This window comes from Cuculus canorus, chromosome 5 (assembly GCF_017976375.1).
Source record: "Cuculus canorus isolate bCucCan1 chromosome 5, bCucCan1.pri, whole genome shotgun sequence".
In the NCBI taxonomy this organism is placed as follows: domain Eukaryota; kingdom Metazoa; phylum Chordata; class Aves; order Cuculiformes; family Cuculidae; genus Cuculus; species Cuculus canorus.
The window spans coordinates 37,672,476-37,695,672 of record NC_071405.1 but is presented as its reverse complement, the minus strand read 5'-3'; the positions used below and the strand labels follow the sequence as shown (position 1 = coordinate 37,695,672).

Here is a 23,197-nt window from a genome sequence, read left to right as displayed (position 1 = left end):
TCTTCAAATTCAACCTAGTAATATTTACACTACTTACTCCTATTTGTTAGTTCCAGTCTCTCTCCTACACATAATGCTCAGGTTCCAAACCCTACCTCTTTTCTTTCTGTCTCCTAGCGCAACCCATATCCACACTCCAATTCTCTTGTCAGCTCTTATGCCAATGGTAGCTTTTCCTGTCCTCCTTTTCACGAGTGCTTTCTTGCTCACTTTTAGGTCCCAGTCCTAGCCAAGTCCTTTTACAGCTTCTCAGCTCTGCAGGTAAGTAGATTTTCCTCCTCCTCCTCAGTCTAAGCAACAGTAAAGAGAACCACAAAACCTCAAGAGCACCTTTTCACTTCCAGCTTTGCTGGCCTGCACTCTGCTTATAGCAGGGAGCTGAATTCCTCACCTCAGAAGCCCCAGTAGTGTGCTGCACTGCACAGGGTAGGTACATGCTTGAACTGCCAGTGCTTGACACCACACCATGATAGCCTAAAAATCTATGAAAAGTAATCCCTGACAAGATTTTGCTCTGCTTCTTTAATATTGAGCTTGGCATGTGCTGTACAGACAATAATTTCAGGGAATTCAGCTACTGCCAAATCTCTACCCATCAAGTGAAAAAAAAAAAAACAACAGATTTTTTTCAGTCTTTTCTCTAATGGAGTTTCACTGGAATAGCAAAAGACAAAGATCCCACAAAATTTTTAAATTGAGACTAAAGGACAGTGTGATTGAGCTTATCAAACACATACAACAACACATAAAAAGTACTTTGCCTTCTTTTATTCTGGAAATAATAGGAACTTTAAAAAAAAAAAAATTTAAAAATTTCAGACAGACAGAAATAGGCTGAATTAGGCATCCAGAATAGAAAATTTCAGTATAGAGAGTGCTAAGATAAGAAACTCTAAGTAAGGTTTTAAAATAAATCTCTTATGAAAACATTAACTGTTATGCCATTAGCTTCTTTCATTGTACATTTAAACAAGGGTGGGGGAAAGAGCTTTTATATGCATTATAGAATGAAACAAATTACCTAAGCTAAGAATCAAGAATTTATATTTGACATGACTTAGACCTGGCCTGAAATCCATGTGGTTCATCACACCAATTCAATATGCAGGTCAGTGCTTAATATACCAACTTAAAGGAAACCAAAGCACCACCTTTGGCTTGTGAAAAACATTATTCGGCTTCTAAGTAGCAAAGAACACTGGACACAGATACTTGCTAATTCACATCATAAATACAAACAAATTTCATTTATCAAAAATGGAGGGAACCAAGAAAACAAGCTACTCCAGTAGATATAAAATCCCAGAATATGCAAGTGCTTACTCTGTAGCCAGATGACCATTGAAATTTAGGCATGTATCCGAGATGATCAAAAGACCCCCTGGAGAGACTCCACATGGACATACTGTTGAGTATAAAAATCACAGCTGCTGCAGTGACAGACAAATGTACACAGCAAGTGTACATTTGTAAGTGCTTCAAACTCTAAGCAAGACCACTGCTGCAGCAGCTGCCTGGGCCATGAGAAGCTCAGGTATCAACCACTCAGATGGGATGGCCAGAGTAGCTGCAAGCTGGTGGGACAGTGCTGAATGGAAAGAAGAGGAAAACCCACAGAAAAGAAGTTGTGAACACACAAGAACATTCAAACCTCTACTCACAGTGAAAGAGCTACTATAAATCAAGGCTATGATCTGCCTACAAGAATTTTATGTGCCTTTTCCCAGTGTATCTATTCCTTCTTTCTCTCTCCTAACAAGCAAGGTCCCGTAGGTAGCCAGGGAAGCTACCTTCAGTGAGCCTTCTGCTTGTCTGGGGTACTGTGATCCAGACAGCAACCTAGCATAGTTAGACAATTGGACCTGGGGGCCACTACTCCTTCCTACCTTGCTGCTTTATCATACTACAAGAGAGCCAAGTGCTTAAATACAAAGGAAAAGGTCATTAATTTTCATTACAGTAACTTACAGAGTACTTACAGAGCCTCCATAATGGCCAAATATTTTCTGTATTACACAGCGAGCATTCTGGACACTTCCTGTATTAGAGAGCAAGCCATATGCAGCATAGCTCTAAGCATACATCCAAATGCCAGATGTACACCTACACCACTAACTCCATTCTCCAAAACAATCACTTCTTAAGGAAAGCTATTGGGAATTTCCCTGCTTGGAGAAATTAGATATCACATCCCTGAAAAAACAGTATTTACCTACATCCACAACTATGTACCTGAAAATCACTTCTCTGCTCCTTACGTGCATTGGAAACATCAAAATTCCTCAGCTGCCTCAATTATGTCTACTTTTAGCTTTGAAGTATTACTTCAGGCTTTTATATGAAGACGAGCAAATAGGCATCTCCCCTTACTGAAGTCAGAAACTCTCTGCTCTTGTGAAGAATTTGGCCCCCAAAGTATTCCTCAAGCATGCCTAATATCCCCTAAAAATCAAATCTCCTAGTAAATGCACTGTACAGGGAGGCAAATTCATCCCTGGAAGCCAGAAATCAAATAAAGCACAATGAGGATTCAAACAGCAGAAAGCCTGCAGAGGAGGCCCAGACTGCATCCAAGCAGAAAGAGTGCCATCCATGAAGGTGGACGGCTGCATGCTGAGCTGCTATGATTCACTGTTCCATTTGACCCATGAATTTGCAAAGGAAACTAGAACTACACAAGAACTCCATAGATACGTTCATAGACATAAGGTTTCATATGAGGATAACTCAGTTCAGCAGAAAACCAGCAGGGATTTTTTTTTTTGGCTCTGCAGTTAGTGAACTTCTCAGTCTTTGACACTACTGCAGTGTTCAGCAGCACCATATATCTGCAGAAGACAGGAGGGCTGAGGGAGAGAGCAATGTGCACAATGGCACCAGGTAACACAGACACTAAAACAAACGGTATTTTATCCAGTTAGCTACTAAGTGAAGCTACTAAGAAAAGTAAAGGCAACTTCTGTTTTGATTCTTAAATTACCTTTGATGATACCCGAAACCTTGTTTAAATCCCCACCCGAAAAGAAAAATTTGAAGTGTCAAAGCAATAGTCCTGTTCACACACTTCCATACTGAATTACCTGCAGCACCCTGCTGGACTTAATAAATGGTTAAGTGATTTTATCCTACAAATAGTCATTTTATTCTAGTTGATTTCCAATCCTGCTTCTAGTAATTGAGTTGGGTAGTGCCCCACTGTGTGTACAAGTGCATGCCCATGACTGATAGGAGGACTTGCCTACAGCTGAAGCTCTGGAGAAGTCTCTGAAAAGCAGCTGGAGTTGTTCACTGGAAGGCCAGGAAACAAAGCGTTAACTCAGAAAGTGGGATGGCTCAACCAGTGAGCTGTTGAAAATGCCACAGTGCTTTCTGACCATAATGAGTAACTGCTACATAGAATCATAGAATAGTTTGGGCTGGAAGGGACTTTAAAGACCATCTAGTTCCAACCCCCATGCAATGGGCAGAGACGCATCCCACTAGATCAGGTGGCCCAAGGCCCCATCCAACCTGGCCTTGAACACCTCCAGGGATGGGTGTTCATCTAGGGGATAGGCTGAGTTTTTCCTCTGTGAGTTTGAAATTATCAGATGGAACTTCACAGGAATGCATTTTGTTCATCTGTCTTCCAGGCCAACAAGAGGGGCAGAGAGCTGATATTAGTATTACTCTGTATTATTACACAGAGTAATACCACAAACTTCTCTCTGCCATTCCCATTGCAGAAACCACTGACATCCTAGCCCAATGTCAAGCAGAGGGCTAAAACTCAGTCCTGGTACTACCAGAGTGAGTAATTAAGGTGGACTATTTCATTATCATAAAATCACAGAATCACTAAGTTGGAATAGACCTTTGAGATCATCAAGTCCAACCATACATGCCCACTACTAAATCATATCCCTAAGCACTTCATCTACTTGTCTTCTAAATACCTCCAGGGATAGTGACTCAATAACCTCCCTGGGCATCCTGTTCCAGTACTCAATAACCCATTTGGTGAAGAAGTTTTTCATAATGTCCAATCTGAACCTCCCCTGGTGCAGCTTGAGGCCATTCCCTCTCATCCTATCACCCCATCACTTGGGAGAAGAGACCAACACCCACCTCTCTACAACCTCCTTTCAGGTAGTTGTAGACAGTGATAAGGTCTCCCCTCAGCCTTCTCTTCTCTAGACTAAACAATCCCAGTTCCCTCAGGTGCTTGTTCTCCAGCCTCTTCACCAGGTTTGTTCCTCTTCTCTGGACATGCTCCAGGACCTCAATGCCTTTCTTGTAATGAGGGGCCCAAAACTGAACACAGTATTCGAGGTGCAGCCTCACCAGTGCCGAGTACAGGGACAGAATCACTTCCCAGCTCCTGCTGGCCACCCTGTTTCTGATACAAGTCAAGATGCTATCGGCCTTCTTGTCCATCTGGGCACACTGCTGGCTCATGTTCAGTCAGCTGTCAACCAATGTGAGATAGAAACCATTAGAAAGTCAGCTCTTTGTGTACAGTTTTAAATAGAATATTTAGGGATGTGAATCTAGCTATTTATCATGGGGTCTTTGATTAGTCATGCAATAAGCTACCTTAATACTTTGTGATTTCCATACACACACTTAGCCAAAGAACACATGCAGTGCATGTGAATGGACAGAAATGCAAAATACATGCCCTCTTTTCATTCCCACTTAAGATGGGAACATAAGAAGAGTTCATCAAATACTTTGGTATTCCCAGGTTTTGGGACTGGACTTGACTACAATGCACAGAGTATGTTTTCCTGTAATTACGCAGTGCTCCAGTAATGCCAGATCATTTATAAAAGCCCTGACTGGAATTACTAGATAGTTCATTGAAACTATTGTCTCTTCAAAGCTATTGTAGCACAATCTTCCACTGATTAATTGCATAAGAGCAAGACCTTTGACTTTTAAGATCTTTCCCAAACATTCCCTACAGTATTGCCATCAGTTCCGCGAGATCCTAGCAGTGTGGTTCATGAAAGACTGGAAAGTTAAAAGCTTCTTTCATCAAGATACTTCTGTTAAAATAAAGTCATGTAATTCCCAAACATTTAAAAACTACCAGTTTCTCAATAGAGCTTTGTAATCTTTTCAAATACTAGAAGGTCACTTATGTTTTCAAGGCCGTTTAGCAAGGTCGGGTTGTAATGAGTTGCAACTACTTTATTTGTGATTTGTGGCTCTGAGGGATTAATTGTCCCCACTCTGTCTCATCCACAATCTAAGGCCGAATTGTCAAAATGATCCATGGCTTTCGTCCCCAGGCCCATGGTTTCATTATTAAGGTGCGTTCTAATCGATAGTAGCATTTTTAACATTTTGCCCCTTACGTTTTATCAATCCTTATTATCTAATGACCAATACTGAACTGGCACAAGGTTTTTCAGAAACACACTGACAGATTACAACAGGCAGTCACATGCATTTGTAATTAGACTTCATTACCATTATAAGTGCTGAATGGGAGCTGAATAGAAAGGCAGAAGGAATGCACTCGGTTCACAGAGCTCATCCCACTTCTTAGAGCCCCTGCATGAGTCTGTCTTAATTTAAAAAAAAAAAAAAAAAAGTCAACAACAAGCAACAAAGATTTGGGATCTTTTTCAGGTTAATATGTTCAATTTATTCCACTTCACTGGCCTAACTGAAATCAGAAGCTTTGAGAACTAGGCAGCCATCTAGAAATTATGAAGTTTTACTTTGAAAAAGAAAACACCCACTGCAAAACAGAGCAAGTCTGTTACATTTAGCATTCTTAAATTTGATTATTTTAATTACTTTGATCTTTTGTCACAGTTTAATCTGTTCTCATGTTGATGAGGTTTTTTTTTCCCCCCCCTCTGCTGGAAACTGAAACTATGACAGATTCTACTGTGTCTCCTTATCTAAAATCACTACTGGTATAGAAAGAAAGCCGAGGGGAGAGCTCCTCAGGCAGCATAAACTGGTCTAGTTCCACTGAAGTCAATGGAAATACACTAATTTACACGTGCTGAACATCTGGCCCAGTAGTGGTCATTAACAGAATACTGCCCAAGAATAACATTTTCCAGACTACAGAAGAGCCAAAATAGTATTCATAGTATTCATTTTCCCTCCTTTTCTGTGAGAAAGGAGTCCTGGGCTGTCTAATGAAATGGCATGTGCTTGCCTTCTGGCTTTCTTATTCAGTGAATGTGGCCACCTTTCCAACCTGACCTTGTCAAAGAAAGCAGCTTCCATCTCTGGACAGCACGTTAAACTGGAGGCTGCCCACACACATGAGTTTCACTAGTTACAAAACTTGACACAGCATTGTCAGTGTCACTGACAAACTCAGAGCATGCAGTGATTTAGAACTGCAGCTAAATATGGTAACATTAAAGAAAAAAAAATCAATATTAGGTCCAAACTGAACTTTCAGACCAAAATCTGAATGAATTACTGTATTGTCAATTCTGAAAATATAAAATTATTGCTTGCTTCAATAAGACCAGAATAGTATTTCTCAAGCCTTCAAATTTGGTATTTTTGTGACAGTCCGGTCTGTATGCTCTCAAAACTTACAATTATTTTTTAAGTCTATTATTATATTTCTCCTTTCCAAAGAACTTCTAGAACTGGTTGGAAGAAACTGCTAAACAAACATACTCTCCATACACCTCAAATAGGGGAATGGCAGGTGAGACTCCTTGATCTCAGCAGAGACTTAGCTGTAAATTCTAATACTGGTATCATAAACATCAGTGCAGTCAGTTCATTGCAGATCAATGCAGGCAAGAAAGAACCGTTGTAAAGTTTTGAATGACATAGAGCTTGACTGGCATCTCATTTCCTATCAGAAATCAACAGTACCGAAAAAAACAACACCAACACTATTTTTCAGCTATCCTAACGCATTAGTGGATAAATAACCAATTTGGACAGACTATTTCCAAGGCCCAGCGGTGTTTCTTTAAGATGATGGACCACAAAGACCTCAGCTAAAGCAAAAGGAGATATTTTTGCCTGTGGCAATTCCAACTCTAATAGGATACTGCAGTCTTATGAAGTTTTGCTTATAAAATCTGTCCTGTTTGTACTTCATATGGTGATGGGTTCCTTTTCTCCATCACAAGGTGAAAAGTTATAGATACAGAATAGTATATATGACTATTTATTAATACATACTTAAACTTTTAGAAATATGCAGCAAGGTCTTAGAAAGTTCCTGCATTAAAGGCTTGGACTTATGCTGACTTGTGTTTGATGAAGACCACTCCAGTGAGAACTTCTCACCCTTCGGCCTTGGTGGACAAGAAAAAGACACTGACCATTTTTCTGGAGAACACAGCAATTTTACCCACCTCTCACCATTATTCTCAGAAACGTCTATCAAATTGAAATATTCTTAGCACTCATGTATTGTAAGCAAACTTTTCTGCTTTGCTGAAAAGGCCACAGACACATTTCAGTGCTAAGGTCCTTCTTTATTACAAACAGCAGAGGTAGTCAAGAGCTCTAGCCAGCACTAGATTATATTTGTCAGGTAGACAGCAGTTAGATGTCATTAAATGCCTAAAACATCTATTTTTAAAGGATTTACTGCTTTGGCCAGCAAAAAAAAACTGTTTCTGTTCTGTATCACCAGTGTTTGACCATTTCCATTTCTCTTATTATAGGCTGTTAGATCACATTTCACCTATCGAGTTCTTCATCTAACATCATGCCACTGTACAGCAAAATTTTGTGGCACATGCAGCAGCAACGTTATATAGAAATTAGGCAATGATGTTCAAGAGAAATAGTGCAATAAATCAAATTTGCATTCAAAGTTTTTCCCATTTGTCGGTTTTCTCAAAGCTCACTTGGAAACATAATTTAGGCACATATTAATGAAAGACAAATCTGATATGATGGGAAGAAGAAAATTAAGAAAGCAAACCCAAGGTAGGTGGTGTTTGAAGCAAAAGAAGACATGTTTGGTAAGTTGACAGCAGAAGCTCACTTTATATTGCATTCCCTTTATGAGGCACAAAAGGGAATACTATACAGAGAACATCAAACAATCACAGCTGGTAATGCGAGTCTTGAAGAGCATTTTGGGTAAAGATAACCAACTGTACTGACAAAGATGTCTATCTTTCAAAGAGGTTATTTGTTAAGCACAGAGAGAATGTGATATAACAGTTAGTACCTATGCAGTAAAGTGACTTACATTAGTCCTTATAAATTCACCCTTGGCCTCTTAAGCTTTGTCCACCCAGTGGGAGCAGACCTTTAGACTGCAACAGGTTCCAAGACCCTGAAAACCACATGGACATTTTGGGCCTTTCACTTTCAGAATTTCCTTGCTACTACTAAAGCAAGGCAAGTCAGAACCAAAGTACACTTTTCACCTGGAGTAAAACACTAACATAAAGGTACTCTTAGAGAAAACTGAGACTTGGAAGAAATACTGTCTAAATTTAAATACTGCCTTCACTAGAATAACTAACATGAGCTGCTGTGTGTCCTTCCATTTCACTTCTTGTCTTGTTTCTTCAAGAAAATTTTTATTGAGTTTGCCCAAGTCACTGTCTGTTACTAACAATAGAATTTGAATTCAACAAGAACAAGGTAATCAAGAAGCAGCCATGCTATATCCAATTTTTCCAGAATAAACTTGTCAAGTCTGAGTATTCAATTTCTATACCCAGAATGCTCTTACTTCTAAATATAAGACATTATTTCTTGCTATAAACTGATAGAGGTAAATTCAGTCAAAGAAGAAAAAAAATTGAAAACGAATTTATGGGAAAATAATCATTCGATGTCACTGAATACACACAGAAGAATTAGGAAAAAAAAAATCCATCAACAGAACATTGGGATAACACCAAAAAAAAATCAAACTCTCTGGTTCATTCTCAAAATGACGGATGTTCTAATACTGAATACACTGAAAGACATCTTAAACTCCATGCAAATACGTATTCTTTTCAAGGCATAACAGTTGGAATTGAATTCAGTAAGATGCTCAGTAAAGCTCAGAATATAGACCTTTTTTGATCATGGCAGTCCTGGAAGAAGGCCATCAAGACTTCCACTATGTTGAAATTCAGAGTAGCTAGAAAGGCTCCACTATATGTTTCTAAGTAAATAAGTTGGACTCCAAGTTAACTGAGTCAAAAATAGGTATATAAAATTACTTGCCACCCATCCCAATCTAGGGATGACAGTCCCTGATTTTTAGTTAAGGTAAAATGCTTTTCTCTGCTCTTGAAAGAATTATCCCACTCGCTCAGTTTTCACTTGCACTGAAAGTAATATTCCTATTTCAACAGTCTTATCTGCCTCCAGATTATAAATAGTAATGACCACAGAAGTACCTTTCAAAAGATTAATATATTCCATTTTTTTCAGTTTTGTTCACATTTCTGAGGAAGGATTTTCCCGATTAATTAAGAAGGTTCATGGTAAGAAATAGATGCAAAACCAGAAATAACAGAGACAGATTATATTACAGTTGTTTGTCGATGCAGTCAAAAAGGCACCTTATAAAAGCAGTATTATCATATACCTTTAATAAAGTCAAGTTTTTATCTGCTCTTAAGGCCCTTACACAGAAAAGGCTGAATTCTATTGCAGTTCTCTTTGTGATAACACATATTCAAAAACAGAGAGATGACAGCAGTAGGGAATGGTCTTCAAAGATTATTTTTCAGGACTTAACACAGGGCTAATTGAAAAGTAAATGTAGGTGAAGCAGGCCACTGTACAGAGATTGTTCTGTTGAGCATTTTTACTAACGCAAGACTCCCTCACTGAAGTGTGGGCCTTCCTTTGTCAACACAGTTGTACACACAAGATCAATTAGCAACATGCATGCAACTCTCAGCACATGCTCAAAACTATCTCATTCCCAAATTGTTCAAAGAAGGATAGAGTGTATCAGGACAGACATTGTCTGTTCTGGGATCCGATCGCGATTGCTGAGGTTAGTGCGCAAATACAGTTCAAAGGACGAAGCCTGCCTTCTATGCATTTTTTTCTTGTTTTCTTGGTATATTAAAAGGAGCTAAACTCACACACATATTTCTTCATAAAAGAGTTTTGGGATGGTAGGCAATATTGGGCAATGTTTAAATAAGAAGGGACTTAGTTCATGAACATATGAGCAAGAGAAGGTCCAAATTTCTATTTTCCAAAGTTGTAAAATTTGAGCTTTCTTTCTCTATATCTTGGACTTCCTTTCCTTTCAAAGAAAAAAGAACAAAATCCTCTGGTACGTTCAAGATGTTGGCATAATCCTGTCAAAACAGGAAAAAATAATAAAACATGGATGAAAGGGGCTACAAGTATCATCGAGCCACTTTGCCCATCTATGATCATCAGGAAATTCAGAACAGTCTGTAACTGAAAACATCAGCTCAGGTATAAATTCACTGTACCAGTATCACCTTAAGGAAAATGTTCTAATTATTATATGCTTGACAGGTTCTCAGGACTTTTTCCATCCTCCCACATCTGGGTATTTCTGATAGAAGCAAAAAGCCCTCCTGCTCCTCTTACATTCAAATTGGTTTGTATTTACAGTAGTTCAGCATGAAGTTTCCCGTGACCTAAAAGGTTGAAAATATTCTGTCACGGTATAGCTGAATGCTCAGGCCATTTCCCTTTTAAGCAAAGGTCTTCTGATTATTCTTGTTTTTCTGGTTTGTAGACTACACACAATCACAACTTTTCTCTAAATATTTTCATAACATTATATCCTTCCTGGGTTAACTCCGTTATATCCTTCCTGGGTTAACTCCGTTAATAGCAAGTGTTATATAAAACAGCACTACCATTCATTCTCACATCCTTCTCAATTTTATTTTTTTAAAAAACCAGATATGTTTTCTGAAATATGGCAAGGATTTTGATTATGAATGTAGCTAGGTGTTCAATTTCACAGACGTTCCTCAAGATTGTGATACTTTGCCAGCCTTTAAAAAACTCCCTCTTCTCCCACTCAGTTCTGCTATACTTACCAGAGTAATAAGGCAGACACTAACTATACTCTGCAACACAACAAATGAGGAAAGAAAATTTGGGCAAAAAATAATAGGCAGTCATTTGCTTTTGAAAAAGTCCCACAGCAACTTTTAATGCTCAACAGAATAAAATAAACCTTCATTTTCAAGATTTCATAGGGAAAAAAAGATCTGGATTTTCTTTTTCCAATTAAAAATAACCAGCTACTATGAATGAATCTAAAAAGGAAACAAAACCCTAAAATCATCAAGTGAGCTCATGCTGCTTGGGGACCCTCAGAATTTCTCAGTCAGACCTTCTCAATTCCCTCCAGAAACAGCCCCACTAGAGTACCCCTGCGGGAGCTGTTACTTAACACTAGTATGGCTGGCAGAGCCTGTCCTTATTAACACGTTGTGAGATCCATCTAACCTAGCTTTAGACATCAAAAGGTTAGACATTTAATTCTGAGTTTGTCACCAGAGGCTCTTCTACAGTCAATGGAGAGAAACCAGCATCTCCACGGGTCAATTTGTCTGACCTGTCTATTTTAGGCTTAGACAAATGACTTTCTGAAGTTGTCCATTTTCCCCCAATTGACTGTAAAGTGAATCTAGGGCGACTTCCTCAGACTTCATATCTACATTTCTGATATCTTGGTGAAGACATCTGAATTTCACCCACAATTTTCAGAGCTCATATTCAGCACTCTGGCAAATTAATGGTGTTAAGCATCTGTTCCTTGAAACCAAAATTTTCACAAACTCCTAGATGATATTTCAGTTGACTTTCACAATTCTGTTCCTTATAAAAACACTGTTTTTCTTTTAATAAATCATAATCTCAATCCAGTAAGTTGACACATTAAAAAAAATTAAAAGTCAAAAACTAAGTTTGACTCTGATACAGTAATAATGCCTTCGTTTCTTCTGTGTTATTCAGAGCTGAGTTTCACAAGGTAACTTTTCTGAATCTACCACCGAAGCACTTTCGGTACAACTACTTTTGTTATTATAACCCAAAATGCAACAAGCATCTTTTATCAGTAACTACACTTTTCTGCCCAACAGCCTGATGTGAAAATTCAGTTTTTAGTTTTAAGCCTTCATAACTTCATAGCAACATAGAAATTAAGTACAAGACACCATTAAAATAGAGAAAAATTGTTCCTTTCATAACAGAGTTCTTCCAGCTACCCATTTTTTTCCCATGGGACACACTAACGTTACAAATTCTGAAAGGTCCTTTCAATTACTATTTTTGGACAGATGATCCATTAGAGCAACACTCACCATTAGCGCTGTACTCATGGATATACTCTATACCTTAAGGCTAAATGAGCCCTCAGATAGAATCCACTCCATGATCCATCAGCATTTAACTGAAATGATAGTCCTGTATGTTTTCCCGTTAGTGACAAGTTCTTACCATATATGTCTTTTCCCACTGAAGTATTCTTGTCTCTTTCTAGCAGGATCTGAAATAGCAACATTGTTTCCGTAATATAAAATGTTCTCCTAAGTACATTATTACTACCTCTTTTACTTTACAAAAGTAGGTTTTTCTTGTTTTTTAAAAAAATTGTAGCTAATAAAATGTGTTAAAGTAGTAATTAAAATTGTATACAAGAAAAACAAAATGGGAAAAACAAAAGGAAAACTAAGCTGAAATACTCTCTTTACCACTAATGAGAGCTCTTTTGTAATCTTTTTCATTTTTAATACATCAAAACTATTACCACTATATAAAAGAAAATAAGTTTTGGCACATGACCAACTAAAACAATCAAAAAAATAATTAATTTCATTCCACTCTACCCATTTATTTCAGTCGGCCTAACCTACAACATTGCTCTATATTGTGTTGCTGCAGTGCATATCTATTTGCTCAAAAATATGCCTGCAGCAGTTAGTCAAGTTATTAGGCATCTGATTACCGATCTTGCATTTACCCTGTGGCAGAGTCTCCTTTTCTGTTCATACAAACATAGACTCCAGACCGCAATGGGTGCAAAGCAGTAGCAAATGTTAGCTCTAGATGTCTAATTGAGATTGGAACTATTATCTGCCAACTTCTATTCACTTCCTGAATTTTAGCACATTTTAAACACTGTTGTGCTTAATACCTGCAATCAGACACTACACTTAACAGTACTTTTAGGGAAGCTCTCTGCATTTTTTTTGCCGTGATTCATAATAACAGCCCCAGAAAGGAATGTAGTTAAGCTTAGGCAGAGCTGAAAGCCCATGGCTGATCTCAAATGGGAGCAGTATGGTGCTTTGCTCAACAAAAAATAAAGCGAATGCTCTACACACAGATCTAAAATATAAACCTCTTAACAATTTCTTTCCCAAGCAACTGTTTTATTTAGCTGGCTGCATAGATATCACATGGAATCACTACCACTACATGCTGACATTTGGAGAGCAGGCACAACAAAAATAAACTCTTAATTTATCCTAATATGGAAACATCACCTCTAACACAGAAGGCAGTGCTGTCAAGTGTCATTCTACAGCACAGCCTTCAAAGCAGTCAGAAACCTCCCTGAGGAGCATGTACAGTGACCTCTGATTGTCAAGATGGTACCTGTACTAACTCTGAGCATCAGTTTCTGGCCAATCTCAAAGGCAATTAGACACTTTATCACCTATTTAGCAGATTCTGTATTGTAATAATCATCTCTGTGCTCCTTAACAGACCAATCGGCTGAATTCAATGTGTACAAAACTTAAGATGACCAAGTCTGAAAGGGCTCCTGTTTACATCAGACCAAGGTCTGAAGTACCTATACCTGAATTCTTAAAATGGTGTGAGCTCTCATAGCTCTTGATTTAAAAAAAAAAATGCTCAAACACCAAGTTTGATTCCTCAGTGTATCTCAAAGAGCAATCCTGATTTGGGGAAGCCAGGTGAGAAAGAGCCAACAAGAGAGGCAGAAACGGATAACTTTTCCCTGGCAAGGATTCTATAGACTAAGCGTGCTGGGGGTCAGCACAAGCAGCCAGGTGACAGTTACTAGGTTGTAACTGTACAGCCCACAGTAAACTACAGCAGAAAGGAAGTGTATACTGACCAAGATTGCCTAATTAAAGTTAACAGCTGAACTTCACAAAATTGCTCCTTTGTCCAAAGGTCTCATTGCCACACATTCTCAAATCCCTCAGCTCCTTTCTGTCTCTTGAAGAAGGTATCATTCTCCAAGTACTAATGTACCATCAAATATTTTTATTAAGCAGCAACTATTTTGTTCACAGCTTCATTTCTGTAGATGAGTTTATGTTTCATTCCCCTTCAGATTCTTCATACCATAGTAGCTAATGGCCTGCGTGTTTCAATTAAAAAAAAACCCAAACCACAAATTTATTGTGTTTGTGGCATACACAGCAAAAAAAAATATAAAGACCGTGCATTTAGAGGGTGGAGGCAAGATGCAAGAAGTACTTTTCAAATGCAGTAAAAATAATAAATAATTCTACATTATGCTGAGACCCTTCACAGCAGGATAAGCTCTTAATACCAACATATAAAGTTCTGAGAAAGCAGATTTATAGGGGGCATGGTGACACTAATCAGAAATCCTATGAGTGTCCACATGCATGAGTGTTGGCATCATAAATGCCAACTTAAAGGCATTGAATGAATCTGTACAATTAATCACGGGCCTTTGGAAATGTTTACTCATGTGCCACTGGTTTTGTGGAAGTCAGTCAAATTTTAGGAGCAGATATCCAGCTCTTAATATATCCCTGTGAAGTTCTTTATTTTGTGTTACTGAGGAGAGAAAAGAGGAGGCAGCATCTGTCCAAGTATACATGTCCTATAAATTACACCACTTGGAACCCTCACTCTCATAGTAAAATAAAATGCCTCAATATAAAATTAATAGTGACTCAGAGAAAATACTTTTTCTGATGGGTGTTGGGAGGTACTAGCACAAACGAGTCAAAGGTCTCTTAAATTTCTAAAAGAAAAAGGTCAAAAGCAATTTGTCCCCAGTCTTCACCTTCTCTCCCAGTCCAAATTGCTTTCACATTGGCAATATCTCAACAACAGTAAAGACATGGGATAAAATTTTGCCCCACTGAGATCAATAACAAAGTCTCCACTGAAGTTGCTGGAGACAGGATTTCACTTGTGGAGAGCAAAATATCATCTCAGATCAAGGTTTGGTCTCCCTTGCTCAATTCTGAGATCAATCATGTTTATGATGTAATGATTGCAGGATATCTGAACAGACATGTTCCATGCTATGATTTTCCTCTGCATACTCAGGAAAGCAAGTTGTCTGTTTTAGGCAGTTTGCAATCTAAAACCAAGTTCTGCAAATATTTATGACTGCATCACACCATTAGAGAAACAGGCACCTCTTATGGGAATAAATATTGCACTTGGTAGGTGGAAGCTGTTCCCAAATGAAGAAGAAAATACATATGATCCCTCCAGTATAGAACATTTCTAAATGTTTCACTGAATAGTTTTCAGTCCTATGACGTTTTATTAAAGTGAGAATTTCACTTAATATGAATATACACAAAATACAACAGTATTTCATGCAAAACACATTCCCTTACATTGCTTCGGAGAATGGCAATATATTATTTTGGACCATGAAGTCTAGAATTCTGCTCCATGGAGTATAAAAAACACTCAACAGCAGTGTAACAAAAGCCTCATACAATTCATACCCCACTTTTTATCATGCACAACTAGAAGTAATTTTACAATGTTTTCATGTATGTTCAATAAAAATGCAAAAACATAATTCCCCTATACCTGGACAACAACTTAGGTTGATGTTTACTGAATAATACTTGGAACAGACTGCAACAGGAAATACATGGAGCACATCTTTTAAAAACAGTTCCAAGAAAATACTGTATTCTATAGCTTTTGAATGGAAGCAGACAAGAGACTAATGTTTTTTTCCTGTAGACACAAAATTCTGACATAGGTAGAAGATAATTGCAGTAGCTGCTTTCCTTTTCCATAATAAGTTAACCTGGTAAATTCAGGACCTGAATAAAGAGGAATCAGTGACTATCAGCAGATGAAAGAAATCACCATAGTTTTTTTTCAAAGATCGGCTGCTATCCAGCTTCAATGACTTTCCAGGCAGCCTACCTGGTTTGTTTGCAGCTTTAATACACTAGTGGCTACTTATGCAAAAAAGGCAAAAACTAATTAAATTTGTTTATGTATGTTATCGTGTGGAGCACTCATTTCCAGACATCAAGCTATGAATCATTAAATAACTGCTAAATTGGCCTCCAGAGATAGATCATGCCTCAGAGTTGGGCAGGCCCCCATCCCACCAAAGCCAGGTGTGCTCTGCAGTGAGCAGGCATTAAAACTGCTTTAAAGGCCATGATTTGGGTACGCAGCCAGGTCTCACACTGTGAGGTGAGTGGTAGGAAATCATGAAAACAGTGACAGCCCTCCTGTCAGAGTTACTGCTCTGTTTGATTAATGAGGGCATTTGAAAGACAATTAGCCAGAGCAGGTTTGGCTGCAACTAGCTTATCAATCAGGCACCCTCTATTCAAAGCACTAGTGCCTTCTTTTGTTTTTCTGTTGCAAAAGAATTGTATCGATGATACACAAATAACAAGGGATTTTTACTGGTATAAAAGAGGAGAGTAGAATGCAGCAAATCACAAATGAAATAGTAAAAAAAAAAATGTTTTGTAAGCCACAAGCCACTGGTTACTGGCAAATCATCAGTGCAACTTTCATATCACTGGATTTTTAGCTTGTGCATGGTGAATTCAAGGCTGCACACCTATATCAAACACTTCCAAGTTTCACAAGGGCAAGTTTAAGCTAAGTTTTCAACAAATATGAAACCCAATTATAAATAGTCACATCTGTAACAAAAAAAAAAAAGAAATAAAAAGAATTCATTGGAAAGCCTACTGAACCTCACTCTCTGAGCTTTGCAATGTTTCAAGGATGAACTGTTTCAATTTTTAAAAATTGAATTTGCTGCAATAAGTTATCAGTTTGTCTTATCCATAAGTAATGCAACCTTATTGCTTTCCCATTACCAGCACAGGTAGAATTTAAGAGGATATTCACTTTTCTTAGACATTCTTTCCCAGGAGCATGTTTCATGTTGTGGTTTAACTGAGAGCTTTGCTTCAACCAGGGTAGTCCTTGGCTCCATGTAAGTGATCAGAAATATGCAATTGACAAAATAAACCGTGTCAGTGCATTTCCTGAAGATTTGCATTTCCATCAGAACAGTTTTTATCAAAATAAGAAAACGATGGGTTTGCCTGTGAATAAGAACCAAATTACTGACTAGTGTACTTAAATTATTCAGCCACTAGATCTGCATAAATCCAAGATTGCAAGAGTAGAGTTGAAACTGAAGCATGATGCAACACTTTTCCTTTCAGTTTACAGTTAATTTTCCCTGGTAATACCAGATCAGAAGTATTTTTAATGCATGACTAGTGGATATTTATGCAACGCTAGGAGGATAAATTTTTTTAACCTTGCTATAATCTGTTTCAGAAGTAAGTTCACAAAATAGCTACATTGTGTGTGTTTGAATATGAAGCTAATAAAGTAAGAGGCAAATTAATCTCTGATTAGATTAGCTAGAATACAAAGACAGAGCTTCAGCATGACCAAAATAATCCTCTGTCAAGCTTGCCCGTGTTGGAAGTATATGACAGTCCAGAAGACATGGATAGGGAACTATAGTTATTTTTAAAATTTGGGAACAGTTCCCACTAAGAACACACAGTTTGTCACAGGGTTAATCTCCAAAACCACTTTTGTTAGAATCTTCAGCCACCTCAGTAAGCTGCAGCAGTGGCACCTACAATTGGAGCACTGTTGTAAACTTGCCACCAGCAGTTCAGACCCCCTGGCCCTGATCCAGGTTCCTCAACAGAAAGCTGAAGACTCTTTCAGCGGATTTTAAATTAGTCCCCACACTCCTCTACGTTACAAAGGTGGTAATGAAGCACTGGGAGATGCTCACAGAAAAATAAAATAAAGAGATTCTAAACAGGTGGTGGATAGCCAGTGATTCTGTTTCTTTCTGAGAAAGAGAGTGAACAGTTTCTCATTTTTCTAAGGCTGTAATTTTAAACAAAAAGGGACAAATGCCTAAGCAGTGTGGCATGACTCCCATCTGTGGCCCAATTTCTTCCCACCCCCGTGTTGGGGACAGCCCTCATTCATCCTGCTGATCAAAAACAGTCTATGGCCTGGGCAAATCCCTTACTTGCACCTGGGCATCATCCAGCAGAGGGCTAGTTGGCATCAACAGAAAACATGCCATAAGTGTGGCAGCAGCGAAGCTCTAAGAAAGCTTGTAGTGCTGCGTTTGAGTAGATGCCTGGCCTTGCTTAGTTTACTAGTGCAGACATTGCCTCTCTATTCTACTTTAACTGGATTCAGAACAAACTAATTGGCTTCTTGCAAGAAAGTGGCAAATGCCATGATTGTACTTCAGAAAAAAAGTGGGAGTACTGGGACAAATGCAGGCTATAACCAGTGCTATTAAGTTGTGATCATTTCAAGGCAGGGGAGATCAAGTGCAAAGAAATAGGTCCACTATTTTTATACAGATTGATATAGACTGCCAGCTTCCTTCAAATTAATAAAAGATTAGAAGGATCCTGGGCAAGTGACAGAGAATTCAGGTTTTGTCATCACCACTAAGAGAACAATTGCCTCTTCCTCCTTTTCTTTCTCTGAGTCAGAAAGCACCCAGCTACTTTGCTTTCTCAGCAGTTTGAGGAAATAATGGCATGAACAAGAACACATATCCTGCAACCGTCTGGCCACTGCCATTTGCTTAGCTGAGGAGAACAGCCAGAAACACCTTTTGTAGAAAACAAGTAGAAATACTTATTAAGCAGAGATGATTAGACTACAAGTCTGACTGTTTGACTGTTACTGTTTGATTTAGATGTGTTATCTACTCTTCTGTGATGCCCATGGAGGATTTTTGCAATGTATTCTGTCTCAAAGGCTGAAGCCCAAGAAAGACTTTGAAGAAAATGTCAACACTTAGACTAAAGAAACATGTTTTCCCTTATCTTCCAAAGGCTTCAAATTGCCTTTCAGATACAACCCCAGACATACTTTTTCCTCTACAAGCCTCTACATATTTCCCTTATTAGATTGTCCTTTATGGAGCACACTTCTGAAAAGCACACTTAAGGAGAATTCAGTTTCAAACACTGAAGTCTTTGGTGCAGAACATCACATTTTAAAAAATGGGCTTTGCTATCAAGTCAAAGAACCCGGGCAGTCAGAAGTAGCAGCAAAATTTTACCCCTCCAGATACACTGAACAACGTACAAGATCTGCATAAATATAGACTTTTCCTGAGGGAAAAAAGTGGCTTGTTGTAGCCATGATTAAAGAAATTTATTCTTTCACTGTCTATGTATTTGAACCTAAGGCTCAGACCTACTAGTTTAATTTACTTTCATAAATCAAAAAAAAAATAAATATATAAGATTGATCCTGATCACAAGGTGCATAAAAATGACCTTGTATCCTTCTTCCTTGTGACAAGTTGGAGAAATGCTATCTATCTAGGACAGATGGTTTTCACCTGGGTGAAAATGACAGAATATGCATCTTGGTTGACATTCCATTAACTACAATTTAGAAATTCTTCCATAGCCTTATGCATTTTTTAGTGCAAGTAAAGTTTACCTTGCTAATTGGTTCACTAAGTAACACATCATTGTTATTAAAAGGAGAAATGAAAACTTGCTGACCTAACATCCACAGCTATGATTATTCTTGTCAATTACTTTACATTGGGAAAGCCAAACAAATGTTGTCTATAAAAACTAAATACTGCAGTTGGCATAACTTCAAATGAGCTGTCTCACTGTGCTTATAGCATGCAAATTAAATGTCCTGAATAAGCATTAATCATAATAATAGGCTAATTATTGTCAGTTGGCTATCAAATAACTTAGCTACTACACCTTGCAAAGAATTTAGAAAAAATGTCAATAAGAAAATTCTGGCTACCTAAAAGCAAGAAATGAGCATTAGAATTTTTATCAGTAAACAATTTTTAGAACAAATATATACCTTATTTTGACCACTTTGAGCATTATTGTGGTTTTCCAACAAATGTAGCTTTACTGTCTTTCAGTAAACTACATTTAGTCTAAAAACATTTTTGGATGATGATGTCTTTCCATTTATGTCATTTAAAAAGACTTTTTGATTTTTAAAATATTAATCAGCAAGTTAAATAAACAGCTAATCTTCACCTTCTCTGTCCACACATATGGCTACCACAGTACTTGTAGACGGCAAGGGACTTAAATGTTTTACAGAACTAAATGTTTTAGAAGGGATAAAGTATACATGAATGTAGAACTACTACTTGAAGGCAGGACCTCAAAGTATGTGTTTAATAAAAGTGTGATATATTCTTGAATATAAATGGACATCCAATACTCAAATGGAACTGAAGCGCTTCTGCAAATACGCAAACACCAACACGTTCAAAATTAAGTCTTAAACATTTAGAAACATCTTTAAGACAAACCTGCTGTCAGGTTTCATGTAGACTGCCTGGTATTTGTCTGCAGCATTTGTGAGAAAGAGGTTTCTCTTAGCAGATTTATTTATATCACTCTACATAACATATGCGTGTCTCATTTCCTCAAAAGGTTTCCCAAGGTGCTCACTGCTGCAGTAATCTTACATTGCCATTAACATGCCCATCTTCAGACTGCCTCCAGGACTGGCAAGAGGCATTGGCTTTACTTTGCAAATGGGAAATCAATGCAAAGAGTGCGATTTCTACCACATTCCAGAGGAAATCCACCTCAAGAGTAAAGATCAGAACCTCCTGTCCCTCACCACCACTGCACCTTCCAGAGGTTAAGAATGGCCTAAAGTCACACAGAAAAACTGTGTGAAATCAGTAACAGCTCCAGGACACCTAAGTCTTCCATTAGTGCCTTGATCGCAGAGTGCCTCAGGGTAACAGTTCTGTACTTAAACCACATGCTTTAATAAAAATAAACAGGTTGAAAAGAAATAATCTCAAAGTCCTCTAGGACTCTTGCACCCAGGTCATCTGCCTGCTTGAACTGAAATAAGTGTTTATTCTTAAAATACCTTCTCTAAAATACGTGTTAGCTTTAGAGTTGCTCATTGCATTGATAGGGTATTTGGACACAAACACGTGTTTTTTTACAAATGTAGCATATTTAATCATACCTGGGGTTTTTTTCTGCAGTATTAAGAATTTGGAAGTTTCCATCTACTAAACAGTCTACACAATTCTTTGGGTTTGTAGGTAGTTTGGGAATTTATTTTTTTATTCCTTAAATATGCTACAACACCATTGTCCTCAATCCTGTCTGCATCATCCCTCATGTCTTAGCTTCTTTTTTAAATTTTTATACTTAATGACCTCTAGCTTGTAAGAAATTTATAGAGACCTCAATTTATATATAAGTGTGTATGTAGCATAATAGTAATTTATTACAAGTGTGGCTTCTACGTCTTTCTGATACAGAACAGAACTTCCAGGTTTTTCTGTCTCTGGTACTCTGAAATAACTGTCAAAGTTCCTCCCCATTTCCACTGCATCCCAATGTAGCCTCACCATTCTCCCCAGGTTAAGATATTCTGGCTTAAAATATCCTGATAGGCAAGTAAAATTTAAGTCTAAGACACATCTATTTCATCCCTTTATGGGAAGGCAACATTTCAACTTGTAGCTCTGCTATGCATCACCAGAAATGTTGACCATTAGACAAGCACATATTTTGGCACTAACTATGAGATTTAGGACACTTCCAAGGCAATCTTTTTCTTTTGTGAACTCGGTTACATTCCCACCTTCAACCAGAACAAAGTGTAGTGAGCAACAACATTCAGACACCAAGTTCCATTGAATTGTGGCTGCTGAATTATCTAATTACTTAGACCAATAAGGCCAAAGAGATATTCTTCCATAAAAATTTAGCCCATTCTTGCCTTGCAATTTGCTACTAACAGTAAGAGATTGCCTAGCACTAATGGACTAAAGATAAAAAAGATGCAATCGAAAAGAAAAATATGAAAGACTTTGTTTAGGAAGAAAAGCAAAAGGAAAGACATTCACTCACTTAAGGGATTTCCAGTATAAACTTCCAGATCAGGATCTTATTTTGCTTGTTAATATAAATGTATTTGAGTGTATTTTTCATTCATTTTAGATCAAAAGTCAGTCATTGCTGAATGTCTCTGCTAAAATATACATTGCAAAAGCCCTGCAGGAAATGAGTAGGTTTACAGTGTCATTGCTGCTGAAATCAATGAGAAATTGAATGTAGTCTCAAGTCTCATAGACTTTCTGTAGTGAAAAGAAACAGGGCCAAGACGACTGCGGAACATTTTTTCACAAAGGTGTCCTGTGTAGCTGTGTGTACTCATAAAATCCACTGGAAACCACAGAAACTAGTGCTCAAAGAGTTCAAGTACTTTTACTTTAAAGCCAGGGCTTTCCTATTGCAAATTATGTTGAACTACAGAGAACCCATGAGATGGATAATAACAGCTGAATGGATCCTAAGTCCATCCTGCTCACACAAAACTGCATGATCTTATTTATTTTCTCATAAGAAAGAAAAGTTATGTAAGTTCAACTTACTATATAAAGTAAGCCATCTATTTTGGTCGTTTTTTCACAAACTACAGTAAAAAAAAAATTACAATAAGGCCATAACTTTCTTGCTGTTCCAGCAGAACTTGACATGAGAAGGAGGAATTTTAAGGTTGAAAAGTATGGAAAACAGTATTAACAAAACATCAATAGCATAAAATCTCCAGCATAATTTTTCATCATCGTGACCATCAGAAATCTCAGTAGATTTTTACCCACTTGTTAAACTGAAACAGAATTGTAACAACTAGCCATTTAGTAAGAACTTTCTTTTTTAAAAATCCCACAGTCTATTATGCAATGCACACTGAAAAAATTGCTACATACTTAGGCAAAGTACTTTGATAAGATGGACAGATCCACTGATCGGCTATTTGAGTATTATATGTGTTCAAGTAGTGAAATAGACTCCAGCTGTGTTTAGTACCCCCTGGGTGATATAAAATAGTAAGTATTCATTATGACCTTTAGTCAGCTGCTTAATGGTAATACTAATGGACCTGCAATAAAATTTAGCTGACATTCTGCTTAAGAATATTCTTAGGCTATTTTGTGGCATTAAGTTGGCATATG

General features: G+C 37.7%; 1 protein-coding gene across 6 annotated transcripts in view; it reads right to left on the bottom strand.

Moving 5' to 3' along the window:
• LMO1 (LIM domain only 1) overlaps positions 1-23,197 on the bottom strand; it is a 343,783-nt gene that overhangs the window by 243,999 nt on the left and 76,587 nt on the right. The window contains exon 1 of one of the 6 annotated variants that reach the window (XM_054067497.1): positions 4,324-4,408. The exons of the other annotated variants lie outside the window; for them this stretch is intronic. The gene's annotated coding sequence lies outside the window, so the exon portion shown is untranslated. Of the gene's footprint in view, positions 1-4,323; positions 4,409-23,197 lie in introns of those variants that run through there. 6 annotated transcript variants of the gene reach the window in all.